This window comes from Papaver somniferum, chromosome 8 (genome assembly GCF_003573695.1).
Source record: "Papaver somniferum cultivar HN1 chromosome 8, ASM357369v1, whole genome shotgun sequence".
Taxonomy (NCBI): Eukaryota; Viridiplantae; Streptophyta; class Magnoliopsida; order Ranunculales; family Papaveraceae; genus Papaver; species Papaver somniferum.
Genome location: NC_039365.1, coordinates 121,095,946 through 121,112,106, shown reverse-complemented (window position 1 = coordinate 121,112,106; position 16,161 = coordinate 121,095,946).

The window sequence follows — 16,161 nt, the reverse complement described above, 5'->3', positions numbered from 1 at the left end:
ACCCGTATAGGCCACACCATTCTCTAACGAAGATAATCTCGTGTCGGCGCACTTTAATTAGCCCGATCGAGCATGTTTAAATTCCTAAGGGAAATCTGGACTGTCCGTAGCAGTCTCAGAAACAATCACGGCCACATAAGTTGACCGCATGATTTAACCAGCCTAGAAGAACCCTAGCAGGAGCAGGCGATCACCGTGATGACCACCGGAGGGCCCGCTTATGTCCTATCCGGTCGAGCACCTCGCTGCACTCCCAACGCCCATTGAACGCCAGCCCTAAAATAGATGGGCCGTGTTGTTTTGGGAAAGGCTTGAACGAGCGAAGACTGATTAAGACAGTCTTAAAATCATCACGACCGTCCAACTTCGCCAGCCTGGTTGGATGGCTTAGATCAACACACACATTAGCAGGCCCACTCCTCACCCACCTGATCGGTTTTCTCACGACCTAGCCCTAGAGCAATGAACGATTGCTCGAAGTATGGCTGACGTGATGCTTAAAGGGTCGCGGAAATCCCATTAACATCTTAAATCGATCACAACCATCCAACTTCGCCAGCATGTTTGGATGGCTTAGATCACGCCTAGGACCATCAGGTAGGAACACATAAGTTCACCGTCGGCCCAACATGGGTCCCGCATGGTCGGTCTCCCCAAAGGAGAAGCATAGCCTTCCAAACCGTTTGGCCAAAGTTGCGCACGCGTGACTGATCTAAAACCCTAATTAGGGTTTGTGGAATTACATTATGTCGCAATTTGATCATGACCATCCATCTTCGCCAGCTCGGATGGAGGGTATAGATATAGACTTAGGAGGTCCGGAGAGCATCAACATGATTACTGTGGGCCCACCTGCGCATGTAGCCGGTCGGCCAAGGTGGACAATGGCCAAGCGCCTCGAAACGCGCGCCCAAAAGTGGCATGCCGTGCAGCTTCCAAATCCTTTGCGGCAATGGATTTATGCCGGAAACCCATCTCAACCACTCACCTTTGCCGGTCAAATTGAGGGCCTAGATCGCACCTTCGTGAGACGAGACAGCATGGACATGTACACCGGCAGGCCATCTACAGGCATGCCTGGTTGGTCCCACCAAAAATGGCGTCCATGCTTGAATTCGATCGATCAAAAGGGTGATGCTTGCGCACCTCTAAAAAACCCTAAATTTCCATCAACGGTCGCAAATGAGAGTCGCAAACCGTCTCGTCCGTCCAAATTCACTAGCTTGGTCGGACATCCTAGGTTAAAATCTAGACGACCAGTGAGGCACCGTCCGCCACTCTTCCACAAGAAGTAATCGGCTAGAGCGTGGATCGCCCATGCAGCCTCCAAACGATCACTTGAAGATGGTCGAGCATGCAGCTATTTTAAGACGCTTAATCCGCGACTTACTCCGTTAAGGTTTAAAACAGCCATGCTTCATACATATTGATTATATTCGATGCCTTACATGCATAGAGTATACACGATATTTCATAAATATCGTCTTCTTAAATATATCAGTTATTTAACTTAGCACCGTATGCTACTTCCTGTGGGTCCCACGACCCACTCATTCGAGACATCAAGCATGTCACAAACTGGGGGATACTTACTGGGGTATTGTTCTGGCGGTTTACAGCGTGCAGCGTGCAACGCGCCATTACAAGAACGTGTCAGGAGGCATGGACGGTTAAGATGATGAGGGAAGTGGGCTAAGACGTGATCGTGCAACCACCCACACGACCCCACTATTCCATCACTCAACTTCCTCCACTTCCTACGAGATGAAGGTTTGCGCTCAATGACTTGTATAAATAGGTCCCTCACCTATTTCCAAACAAGACAGACGAACACAGAAAAACCAAGTGTTGTCATCCGTATCTAAAAGACATCCAGAGCTGATTGCTTACATTATTGAAAGCCAGTTCATCATTCTGATACAAGTCATAAACAACCAACACCTTCACAATCTCAACACCTTCTTCGCTTCCCTCCCTAAGATCAACCCCATCTCCTTCACTTTGTGACCGAAGCAAGTCTGGAACGACCATTTCTTGGTTTAGGCCATAATTGTATAGATTGATCTCTCGAATCAGAAAGCACTCCCGTGCAGTGCATTTGTTTAGGGTTTAGATTCATTTCTCATCCACACACACTCAAAATTACCTAAACCAGCAGAAATAGTTTTCACCCATAAACACACACATATTGGTAATTCAAAATATATTCGAAATGAATGACAATACCAATAAGCCTAGCGATTTCCCTTTCGATTCACAAAACGAGTTTATGAACTTACTTCCTTTAAACGAATGTAAAACATTGTTTCCTAGGATGAAATCTTCACCCACACCCATACATAATCACAATAGCATTCATATGATCATGTCGATGTCTTATATACAAAGTTTAATGGTTAAGCAATAAACCTCGTATTGTATTCTTTAATACTATGTCTAACTAGAGTATCATACACAGCTTCGCAATTATGTTTTCAATATGCAAGACTTGAAAGATACGTTAGGAATGAAACATTTCAAGTCAAATATTACTAACCTCAAGAGGAAGGATGATGTTGTCATTGTAACTCCATACTTCTTCACATTCTTCAAATCTTCATGTAATACTTGTAAGTCTCATATCCTAACACTTTCAAGCTAACCTATACGAAGTTGACTCTAATATATAATCAAGCGACTCTTTAGATGAGTTTTGATTCACTAAAAGATGACAACCGAACTTTACATACCAACGCTTGGCGGGTTCAACCGAGCTATGCTCTAACACAACCGAGAGATTAATCTCCCACTGTGGTCGCCAATCTGTGGATGGGGATGGCTTTTAAGGAATTGAGGAGATGACCGTGGGGAGGAGACTCCTCGAACCGAGCAAACTGCTTAACCTCACACAGATGCACTGCAAAGAGAGTGTTTGAATTCGAGAGATCAATCTGTAGGAGTACGGTCTAAACCAAGACAATGGCCGTTCCGGAGTCAATTCGGTCACAATAGAGGATGGGTCGATCTGTAAAAGGGAAGCTGGGAAATGTGTGAGATCAATGGTGATCAAGGATTATAGGTGTGTTGTTTATTCTGCGTGAAGAAGTTCTGATTGATTGGATTTTTCGAATGATTGCTCAGATGATGAGAATTCTTGTGTGATGAGAATTGTTTGTTCAAAGCGAGTGTTCTTGTTCTCTCTCGTTGTCTTGTTCAATCATTAATTCAAAGACTAATTTATATTATCAGAATCGTAAACACCTTGATCCCATGAAGTGTAACATTTGCTGGAGTCAAAGAGTGGGAAGTGGGAAATCGTGTTAAAACCAGTTGCTCATCGTGCAGAGACTTGGTTGATTGTCCACCCACTACTTTGCTAACTCCTCTAACTGCCTAAACGACTTGCTCACATTATCATCGTGGATGGACACACGTGTCATAGACCACCAGACCAAAACACTAGTTAATATCCCCCCATGTGACACGATTGATGTCTCGTGATTGTGGAGTGTGCAAGGCAGTCATGTATTTAGTTAGTCAGTTATTGACTTGATGAGACGATGAGTCTTTGTATTGCTGAGTCGAACATGATTTACGAATGTTCTAGGAATCATGAGTCGAACATGTCTGTTGATACATAGGTATAATTGTCGAATGGATGTTGATAGTTAAGGTGAGAAAATATTGCTCATTCAATGAATTGTTGAATATTGATAGTTGAACCAATATTTCTAGTCTGAGCAGATATTGCTCATCTGAGCAAATGTTGCTCGTTTGATGAATTAATGATAACGAGACCAAATAAAATATTAATTTAAGATACTGGCAATTAGACCGAGTATAATTAATCAAAATGTTGATTATGAGATCAACGTAAAATTATTAGTGTTTTAAACCACCGAAACACATATGATTTTATGCTAAACCAAAACCGATTCAACATATTTTTACTTTTTTCACATATTGTTTCTATCAGAACCCCTCATGATTCTTTGATAAAGCCTACCAACATGGGCTAGAACTTAATCCTACTAAATCAAAAAGTCACCTAAACCATAAGGGTTCACAACATTATGAGATCGAATATCAAGGTAATAAAACCGAAATCAAACATCCCATAAACATCCATAGCAATAATAAAGCATTCAAGCACAGGCTATGTAAATCAGAAACTATCACAAGAAAAATTATAAATCAAATAATTTTGTTCATAATAGTTTTATTCATAATATACCTAATACAATCATTGAAAGAAATCAAAAATTAATGTCTATTTTTCTGCAGATCTTTCAAAGATCATCTTCAATTTCCTCAAATTTTTCAGGATCTTCATCAATAGCATCTCGACTGATATCTCGGATTCTGCACACAATACCTTGATTATGTTCACAGGCTAATGCATTAACCTTTCTATTAATATTTCGAGCAAACTCCCTGTTATCGATTCCAAGTTTAATCAGCTTTCTTTGGTTATGGATAACAGTTCTTAGTAGTGTTGCCTGTCTATGATGAGTTTCAATAGTACTGAGGAGGACTTGACGAAGATTGATAATATTAATCTTAGCATCCAAACTGTTTTGGACAAGGAGATTAGTGACATCTTCCTTTTCATTTTCTATATCTTCACAACCAGATTTCTTGAAGGTATCATCAACATGAACGGTTTCCTTAGAAGTCATTCCACTCAAGGATTTCAGAAGTTTTGCTTGAGATCTGGTTTGAGAATACATCCTTTAGCATAAGTTCTCAGACACGTTAAGTACATATACTTGAAATACCTTCACCACATACCAAACATAGATATCAACCTTAAATAAATAATTCTGACAAGATTTGAAAGGATTTTCGCATCTTATGTGTTATTGGAACATAACATTCTCCAAAAAAGAGGTTATCTTCAAGATCGGCATCAAGAGATTGATGTAGTTTTGTAGTGGTAAGTAAAGTGTTCGTTTCTTGGACTTGTTGAGATTCGATTTTAGACTTAATATAATATGTAAAAGGAAAGATATCACAGTATCGAGAGGTACTGAGATTCAGGATTCCACCAAATTCCATTCATGTGACTCAATTAATAACTCCAATCAATTATAGCTCAAATATTAAAAATATGGACTCTTATTCTTTGCCAAAAATAGATTTTTAAAACATTAGATGTAAATCACAAGCATGGTGTATCAAAAGCTCTTACGTCTAAGCATACACCATCAAACGAAATCACAACTAATTAGTGAAAATCATGAATCAATTAAAATAAGTGCAAAAAGTGATAAAGAATTATTAAAATTACCACATGCGTGAAATAGGGTTTCCTCCATCATCCCAGTGTTGGGGTTTAGCTCCTCATATTAATCATGATCTCAAAATACATGTATAAAGCTCAAAAGTTGATTAAACGGGAGTAAAACAATTGAACAGAAAAATCGCAATAGAAATAACTGTTGCAAAGGCGTTGTTCACTGTTACAAGAAGAACGATATATATGAAGTGTTGTTGAGACTGCAGCTGCGACCCCCACAACTTTGTCGTAAACACTGTTGAAGAACGACTGTCTTCGGACGTCCGTTCTTCGTGTTCTTCCGCAGCAGCAACAGCAGAAACAGAGTTTGATCGAACTATGATTTCTTCTTCTGTGGCCTTCCTTAGGTTCCCAAACTCTCGAATCCCTTCTACGAACTCCCAGCAACTTATATATAGCCAACAGAGCGATTTAATCTCCCCAAAACTTCTCGAAATCTCTTCTTTTCTTTTCTTGGCAGTTACGGCAATAATCTTTTCTCTAAATTGTTCCACGCATTTCTGAGCTTTCCCGATTGTCTCAAACTCTTCCTTAGATAGATATGTATCTTCGGAAATATTTTTAGGTCTTTAGTCTCTCTAGAACTTCTAAAAATAATCTCAATAGGGTCCGTGTAAAAACACTTTCCCTGTTTAGCTCCAACTCGGTTTCTAGCCCAATTCGATCCAAACAAACGACTATACCAGGATTGTTTAGTTGAATCACGTCCAGCCCAATCAATTCTGGCGATTGAATCTCACTAAAACACCTTCGAAATCAAACCCCAACTCTGCCAGTTGCATGCACAAAATTTCCCGCCAATTTCAGTTTTTAAAACGATGAAGATGACCTCCCCTTATCCTGTGCTGGCCTCCCTTTAGCAGATGCCTGGAAATGGGTCACCCATTATCCAAAGTGAGAGTCCGTATAGTAATTTCCTCCCACGAGCGCAAAAATCACTTTTTTAGCCAATTTCGCCGCAAAAGCTTATTTCTCCAAAAATACCTACAGGGACATAAAAATCCATAATAAATATAAAATCTAGCACTAATAATATATACAATTGAGATTATATAAGACACAAAAATGTGCCTATCAAATACCCCCAAACTTATTATTTGCTAGTCCTCGAGCAAATCAAATAGAAAATAAAAATCCTAACTCACTGTCGCAGGCATCGTCGATTGCATTTAGCGTATGCAATAAGCCTTTAAACCCCAGGTGGCCCTAGTGTCCGAGTTATAGTCTCGGGAGGGCTTACCAGAGGTATACCCACAAAACCTTTATACTCCAGATCCTAGCTATCTACACAGAACCTTGGAAGGCACTAAAGAATCTCCTTGGTTGGCATACTTATTGACTACATGAGGAAGTACCCTGATGCGAAATTCCAATTGTTGTACACGAGTTTGCACTCAAGCATACTAAAATTCATATAAAGTGACAGAGCTCTACTCAAATAGTTGCACTATGGACATCAATATCCGGAGTCAAAACTAATCACATGGATAGATCAAGAAGATGGATATTGAAAAACATAGATGGTTTTGATGTTTACTAAGTGAACGGCGTTTCCCATATCTGTCTGAAGGCCTCCACCAAAATGAACCTATCCTAATGGATTGAGGTACTAGTCTGACTAATATCAACACACTGGCATATACAAGGGAACCGGTGGTCGATAACCTAACTCTAGGTCAACACAACTGGCATATACAAGGGTACCAGTGGTCGACTTTATTGAATTTATTCCTTTTGGTCAAATGGTCTGGTCTCAATTTTTTTTTTTGTAACTCTAATTCACCCTAGCATTGGTAACAACTTGAATCGTGAGCCCTACCTAATCACTTAGAGAAACATAGTTTAAAAACAAAACAAAATAAAAATAGAAGTGAAAAGGACTCAACGAGATATGGTGAAACTATCATGTTATTTCTAACACCTGAGCTCTGTGCTTTTATGAATAGACTCTTTAGATGTTGCCATCTAATTAGATTGGTTCCTCAACTCCTACAACCAACATGCTTCCATCCACTTAGATTAGTTAGTGCCACCCTTAGTACACATAAATTTCTAGGCTCTGGAGTTTATTTATACTGCAACTAAAAAGTTTCTCCCATACCCCCAAACTTAAATCTAACATTGTCCTCAATGTTCTAAAGATAAAATTAAAAGCATGAACAAGGAGAAACTGTTACCATTTGAAGCAAAAGAGTTAAGGAAAAATATTACCGTGTTGCATGAGATTGGGTTACCTCCCAAGAAGTGCTAAGTTTAACGTCTTCAGCCAGACTAATAGATGATTAGTCACCTCATGAAATCATAAACTAATAGCCGAAATTTCTGTGGGTCATCAAAACCAAATAGAGCTATCACAAATAAAAGGAATCTGCAACCTGTCAAGAAAATAAACAAATAAATCACACCCTTGTCTAGTTTCCTGTTTAAGACAACTACATCTAGCTGTGGTTCAGGTTCAGGTTCTATAACTGGGTCCAAATAAAATATTTTCATGGGTTGGAATTCCTCAAAGCTAAGATCCGGTTCAGGTATTAGAGTCTGAATAAACTCAAGTAAAAATTTAAAAGCACATAATAATAACCTGAATAATTGAGGATCCTTAGAGTCAATCAGTTTTGACTCACACAATCGACCACGATGAAACTGGTGGTCAATCTTAAGCAAATGTATCGACCCTAATCTCTTAAAGTAATTAGGTTTAGTCTCAAAACTAAATAATTGACACATTTGAAATTTATACGTTCCCACAATTGGTTGAAAAATATTTGGTGGGAAAACAAAGTCGATCTTGGTATCATAGCCTGGTCTAACCTCATCAACCAGAGGATGGGTTTCTAACAACTGAACTTCCTTATGGACATCACTAGGTTCAGGAAAACGTGTATGAAGATAATCTTGCAAAATGGTTGAGGCACATATGTCAAGTCCGAAGTGAGGGACCTTTCTAAGAATTAAGGCACATGGAGAATGATAATCACCCCCAAACTTAGAGTTTTGGGTATCTCTAGATAGACTAGATACAATTTCCTTAATTTCTAGATCGTTGGAATCCTGAAAATAGTCAATTGCTTCTTCTAGGTTATACTCAAGTGACGCATCCTCACTCATATTTAATAGTTGTACGAGTTTATTTTCTTCGTCTAAGACCATTGTTTCTAAAGCGCTAGACTCTAAAACGGTATTCTCAGAATAAACTCGTTCCTCTAAACCATTATCGACTTCGTAATCAAAAGGAAATACTACATCATCTAAAGAAGTGGTATATCTAATCAAATCCTCGTCCTTTTGAATAGGTGAATAATCATTAAAATTATCGGGATCTGAACCAGAAATAACACTATCATCATAAAGTTCATTTGGAGTAACAAATTCCTGATCACTATGCCTACATATTTCAAATTCTTCATCAACACTATCTACATCATAATCATCATAATAACATGAAAATGGTTGAACCTCATCTAAACAAGTAGTGTTACCAATTTTATCCTCGTCATCTTGATTATGCAAATAACTATCCTCATTTTCAAGGGTACTATTGGAATCACTGTATTGGAAATTAAGATTATTTCGAGCAATTCTTTCGTTCATCTCAGCTATAAACTTGAAGGATTCCTCTATAGAAAGTTCTCTTTCGTCATAAACTAAGTTATTCATCTCAGCTAACTTACGCGTCGACTCCTCTAATTTCCTGAGAGACTCTTCTAAAGGAGAAATATAAGAATTTTGCTCGTATGACCGGTGCGTGTGTGGATAGTAATTGGGCTCATCAAGGTATGAGCCATAACCTTGAAAAGGCTGATGTTCCCAACCACTATTCACACTATGGTCAAAGTAGTAACGTCCATTTTGAAACTCAGTCGGATATTCGTTGTATTGGCTATTGTAATACCAATCTGACATTCTATTGCAGGGGTGTGAGTTGTCATACAAAATAAAACCACTGACAGGGGATTCGTGGGTGGATAGAGTCTTACCTCCCGTACCAGACGGGCGATGAACCGTTGAAGTCGACTCAGGCCACCGACTCCGATGTCAGTGTACGGACCCGAGGGGCCGAGACAGTATCGTAACTGTCGTCCTTCCCTGCAAACAGTTTATATTTAATTTTTAACCCTTCCTTAGGGTTTTAAAAATAATGTCCAAGAATGTCCAAAAAGTCCAAAAATAAAAATGTCCAAAAAGGAAAAGAAAAATTACAAAAATAACACCCTATTTACAGTTTCTAAAAATAAAACAAAATAACTATATACAAAATCTTCTTCTTCACTCCTTTCGGATTCCTCTTTTCTTTCCTTCTTTAGCGATGCTTTCCTTTTATAACACTTTTTCTTCCCTTGTAGCTTCGCTCCAAATCTGAAAATAATCAAAAAATACCAAAACGCGTAAAAAAGAACAAAAAATAATAAAAAGAAAAAGAAACCTAAAACAAATCTAAATACAAGTCCGCGTCGGCGGCGCCAAAAATTGATGTAGTTTTGTAGTGGTAAGTAAAGTGTTCGTTTCTCGGACTTGTTGAGATTCGATTTTAGACTTAATATAATATGTACAAGGAAAGCTGTCACAGTATCGAGAGGTACTGAGATTCAGGATTCCACCAAATTCCATTCATGTGACTCAATTAATAGCTCCAATCAATTATAGCTCAGATATTAAAAATATGGACTCTTATTCTTTGCCAAAAATAGATTTTTAAAACATTAGAAGTAAATCACAAGCATGGTGTATCAAAAGCTCTTACGTCTAAGCATACACCATCAAATGAAATCACAACTAATTAGTGAAAATCATGAATCAATTAAAATAAGTGCAAAAAGTCATAAAGAATTATTAAAATTACCATATGCGTGAAATAGGGTTTCCTCCTTCATCCCAGTGTTGGGGTTTAGCTCCTCATATTAATCATGATCTCAAAATACATGTATAAAGCTCAAAAGTTGATTAAAAGGGAGTAAAACAATTGAACTGAAAAATCGCAACAGAAATAACTGTTGCAAAGGCGTTGTTCACTGTTACAAGAATAACGATATATATGAAGTGTTGTTGAGACTGCAGCTGCGACCCCCACAACTTTGTCGTAAACACTGTTGAAGAACGACTTTCTTCGGACGTCCGTTCTTCGTGTTCATCAGCAACAGCAGTAGCAGAAACAGAGTTTGATCGAACTCTGATTTCTTCTTCTGTGGCCCTCCTCAGGTTCCCAAACTCTCGACTCCCTTCTACGAACTCCCAGCAACTTATATATAGCCAACAGAGCGATTTAATCTCCCCGAAACTTCTCGAAATCTCTTCTTTTCTTTTCTTGGCAGTTACGACAATGATATTTTCTCTAAATTGTTCCACGCGTTTCTGACCTTTCCCGATTGTCTCAAACTCTTCCTTAGATAGATATGTATCTTTGGAAAGATTTTTAGGTCTTTAGTCTCTCTAGAACTTCTAAAAATAATCTCAATAGGGTCCGTGTAAAAACACTTTCCCTGTTTAGCTCCAACTCGGTTTCTAGCCCAATTCGATCCAAACAAACGACTATACCAGGCTTGTTTAGTTGAATCACGTCCAGCCCAATCAATTCTGGCGATTGAATCTCACTAAAACACCTTCGAAATCAATCCCCAACTATGCCAGTTGCATGCACAAAATTTCCTGCCAATTTCAGTTTTTAAAATGATGAAGATGACCTCCCTCTATCCTGTGCTGGCCTCCCTTTAGCAGATGCATGGAAATGGGTCACCCCTTAGTAATTAGGTTACCCCTTATCCAAAGTGAGAGTCCGTATAGTAATTTCCTCCCACGAGCGCAAAAACCACTTTTTTAGCCAATTTCGCCGCAAAAGCTTATTTCTCCAAAAATACCTACAGGGACATAAAAAGCCATAATAAATATAAAATCTAGCACTAATAATATATACAATTAAGATTATATAAGACACAAAAATTTGCCTATCATAGATACTTCAAATAATTACACTTATCCCTTTTACACAAGTTGTTGTAAGACAACCTTTCTACACATAAAGATGTTTAAAATATCCTTAAGGTAGATTGTGTAATCTCTCTATGTTGAATAAGAGATATTCGTAGGATACCAATAGCCCAGGTATATGTGCTTCCTTATATCCGAAGATTGGGCACTGTAAGGATGCACATTCCAATGTGGTTAAGCACTGGGATGAGGAAATTCCTCATCAAATACCTCTAGAGGAGATCTTCTCCCTTTTTGAACATCATCATGTTCTTCTTCGTGGGTTTTGAACCCATCCTCTTTGTTATGAAAATTGCGAGATGCAATATCCTCGATAACCTCTTGTGCCCAGGATGGTATGTTCTTTGAACTTAAACCCGTGTAGTCTGGATCTACCAGTCGACAGTTTTCTAATATCTCTTGTTCAAGACATTCTATATGTCCTCTTAAGGTATCGATTCCTTGTTGGAAATATTTTTCTAAACATCTATTTAGATATACCTCTTGACATTCTACAGTAAGAAGTTTCTCAATAAGAACCTTATTCCTAAACTATGAAAGTTCCAGCGATTGAGTAAAAATTTCACACTCTGTAGTCTGTTGATGAACTTCATTGCACAAGGCCATTTTCTGTTCCATATAATCTGCCAGATTATTTTGAAGACTGAGTGTTTCTCGCTTTCCTTCACATATTCTTACATTTAGTTGGACAATAAGTTCTGTGACATCATCTAGACTGTCAATGGTTTTTCCATTTTCTGAATAGTTTTCAACATGTTTGAAAAATCTTTCCAACACCTTTCGAAATTCAGAACTTGGGCAGGCTAGTGAATCGAATCTATTTTCAGACGATTTTTCACTAGGAACTGGAATCGGATCCAAAACATGTTTCTTGAGTTTCAGACCCATTCTTTTCAGATCAGGAACCTGATTCGCAATCAAGTTATTAGTCATAGACTTTTTCTTTGATTTTCGAAAAGATCTTCGAGACCAATTTCCATCGACCTTTTCTGAGATATTATTCTCATTATCTTGACATACGTTAACTGAGTTCTTCATAAATTTAGCTTTGCTTTTCTTATTTTGACTCATATCTTATAGGTTGGATCGCACCAAACACAAATTTTTAGATATTTTCGTGTTTGCCTGCTCTGATACCAATTGAAAAGGCGAGGGTACCCAAATATACCTCAAGCTAAAACTTTTCCTACCTATAAGTTCTTTCTACGAAAATGATTGTCTATGGACTGAGTCGAGACAATGCAACTAATCGGTTCACACTTCGTGTGATCGTCTATGGATACGAGATCAAGACAATACAACAACGAAGTACATTTACTTGATAAAAGGTTCGGAATTAACCAAACACAATAGGATTATTATCAAGTAAATAGGAATTAATGTTTGTGTAATTTACTTTAAATTATAATAACAAACAATTATAATTGCGGAAAATAAATAAATGACTGTTTTTGGGTGAAAACCGTTTCTGCTGATTTTGGTAATTTCGGGTGTGTGAGTGAGAAATGAATCTAAACCCTAAAGAATGTACTGCACGAGAGTACTTTTGATTCGAGAGATCAACCTGTACAATCCTATACTAAACCAAGAAATGGCCGTTCCAGGCTTGCTTCGGTCACAAAGTTAAGGAGAAGGGTTGGTCTTAGGGAGAGAAGCGAAGAAAGTATTGAGACCAGAATAGTTGATTCTGGAAATGTGGGTGTTTTTGTGACTTGTATCAGAAAGTAGAACTGGTAAGCCCGATGGAAATCTACCAGGTGATTTTTAGATATTATGTGTTTCCGACCAAAAACTTCTTCTTTGGTAGAAATAGGTAAGACCTATTTATACAAGTCATAGTGAAACGTACCCTGGTCTCGTAAGAAGTGGAGAAGATTGAGTGGTGGAAGAAAAGAGTAACGTGTAACTGCCAGACGTTATGTTTCCATGATGAAGAAAGTGAATTCGTGTAACCGCCGGTCATTACTCTTCCATGATGAAGGAAATGAATTGTTTACACCGTTAATTTTCACCACCACTAATTATCCTACTTCATGACACTTTCTTGTAACGGGCGCATTGCACGCCGCACGCTGTAAACCACCAGACCAATACCCTGATGAGCATCCCCCAGTTTTTGTGACATATTTTAATGTCTCGAGTGTTTTCGTTGAAAACATGTAGCACTTTGCTACGTGTGGCGAGTTAAAATTGAGAGGCTTGCCGCAGGTAAATAGCATGTAATGCTAGGATCGTTTGGCATTCGTGGAAAAATTAAAGCTTGGCGTGGCCAAGGCGTCGTGGAAGAATTAGGGCTTGGCGTGGCCAAGGCGCCGTGGAGGAATTCTTCGTGGAAGAATTAGGGCTTGGCGTGGCCAAGAAGCCGTGGAAGAATTCTTCGTGGAAGAATTAAGGCTTGGCGTGTCGAAGGGGTCGAGGAGTCGGATCCACATGTGGCATGGAAACGTTGGCCCTGTTTCCACGCCAACCCCGTTGCTCTGGGAACATTATTTGGCTTTGGTAGCAATTTTCTCAAATTAGGGTTTTTCGAATACCCTAATTAGTGCACCTGGCGTGCGGCTGCGGCATGGCGCTACTTTTGCGCAAATGGCGCCATGTCTATGCCAAAGGGACCATGGCAAGGCCATAGTGTGGAAACGACCACATGAGTAGGAATTGCCGTGTGGTGGCTATTTAAGGCAGGTTTCCACGAAGTGGCATGTTTGCGAGGTAGCATGTTGCGAAGTTGCCGCGGTAGGGTGCGTTTGGCCTTTAATGTGTGGTGGCAAGTTAAGAGCAACCTGATTGGCCACAAAAATGGGGCCGACCAAACATAAGGCGCGACCACACTTCTGGTGAGAGTGTGGCGCCTTTAAGGCGACCTGATTGGTCAATGGAAAGTGGGGCCAGAAAGCTAGGGCGTGTCCGTACTTCTAGTGCGCTGCTGCGAATTTAATTAATTTTCATAAGCAAGGTCTGGTGTATTGCGTGAGGCGCGAAACCCTAACTTCTGCAAGTTATTCAGAACGATTGACTGAATTCTATGTGTCGACACAGAGTTCTTTTAAGTTCGTTTCCAGAGAGCATCATGCTTTTCTGATTGAATACCTTATGCAATAAATCTTATTCTTGATACTTGGAGATTCGTGCTACTCTGCTGCGAGTGAACACGAATCGTCATGCCATATCAACATTAAGAGTTCAGACGGAGAAAATAACATAGAAGGCATTCAGAGGAACTTATATTAAGTGAATATATACGAGGCACCGAAATTTACAGAACATTTGGGATTCACCAGTCTGGATAAATTTCATGCAAGTATATTGATCGGATCAATAAATTTTCCAGTGGAGAGGTTAGCACACGTGGATCTGTTTCCTTGCAGAGTGACGTCACATCAGATGCAAGGTTTTATGATTTTGACCCTAAGCTAAAGACCACCATCAACATTAGGTCCCCTGCGTAGCACGTAACAGTGGCGTTGTTGCGGGGTAAGCATGAGATGTTGACGGACAATAGCAAAATCGAAGAGGTCAAGGCGTGAAGAGTTTTCCAGGTAAATTCAACTAACCTTTAGCAGAAGGCACGAGGAATCTGTTATCCTTGTATTGACGACTTGGCGTATTTCCGGAACATTGGTGCCAATTTGGGCCATGGGGTGGTGAAGATGGCGCTTCCGGCTTGGGAATGGCAGACAACGCGGATTTGGACGGTGGAGATTGCGTTGCTTTGAACGGCGAAGATGGTGCTTCAATCTTGGCCGAGCGGATATGAAGCTGCGGAATGGCGAATAACGCGACTAGCTTGGAAAGGGCGATGGTGCATCTAGCTCGGCATGGAGGATGGCGCATCTAGCTTGGAAGGGCCAATGGCATGACTAGCTTGGAAGGGCCAATGACGTGGCTAGCTTGGAAAGGCAAATAGCGAGGCTAGCTTGGAAGGGCCAATGGCGTGACTAGATTGGAAATGCCAATGGCGTGGCTAGCTTGGAAGGCCCAATGACGTGGCTAGCTTGGAATGGCCATTTGGGAGAGAACTGTTGGAGCCGGCTTGGCCGCGGACTGATGGCTGGCTTGGGATGCAGATTGTTGGCGCCGACTTGGCCGCGGACTGATGGCTGGGACGCGGACTGATGGCGCTGGCTTTGGACGCATATTGTTGGCGCCATGGGGTGTTGCTAGCGCGGCCCGGTTTCCCTTTTCGTGGGTAGCTTAAAATAGGAAACCTTTTCTCATTCGAGTTTCGAAAGTGTTGTCCCTATAAAAGGCGCTACCCGTCTTCTCCATCTTGTTCTATTGGTCTCGTGTCAACATCTTGGTGTCGGCGGCAAAGCAGTAGCAACTGAGCAGGCGGGCGCATTTCAGGTATGTATTCCAGCGTTCCTTCTTTTACTTGCTCTTCTGTATTGGTGTAATCTGGATTCCGTCCACGGAATGGTGGCAACTGGATTTAGTCCACGGAATGGAGGAAATTGACTTCAGTCGTGGAAACTGACTTCAGTCGTGGAAGTGTAAAACTGGCTTCAGTCCGTGGAATGGCGAAAATATGGCGCTGGAAGTTTGGCTACCAAACAGTGATGGTGGAAATTGCACTTGGAAGGCTTGTTGGCTGGATCACAGAATGCTGGAGCGTTAGCGCTAACTTAACCATAGAGTGCTGGAGCCATGAAGAGTTGGCTTGACCACGGAGTGCTGGAGGCATGGAGAGTTGGCTTGACCACGGAGTGCTGGAGCCATGGATAGTTGCAGGTTGAGCGACTGGTGTTCCTCGTGCTGGCGCGCTGCTGATTCAGTCATGGAGTGGAGATATTGGCACACTACTCGAGCATGAGTGTGGTGCGCCCAGTCATCTATTCCCATTCGTGGGCAATAAGGAATCCTTATTATGTTCAAACTCTAGAAACTGTGTTCGACCCTCTTCT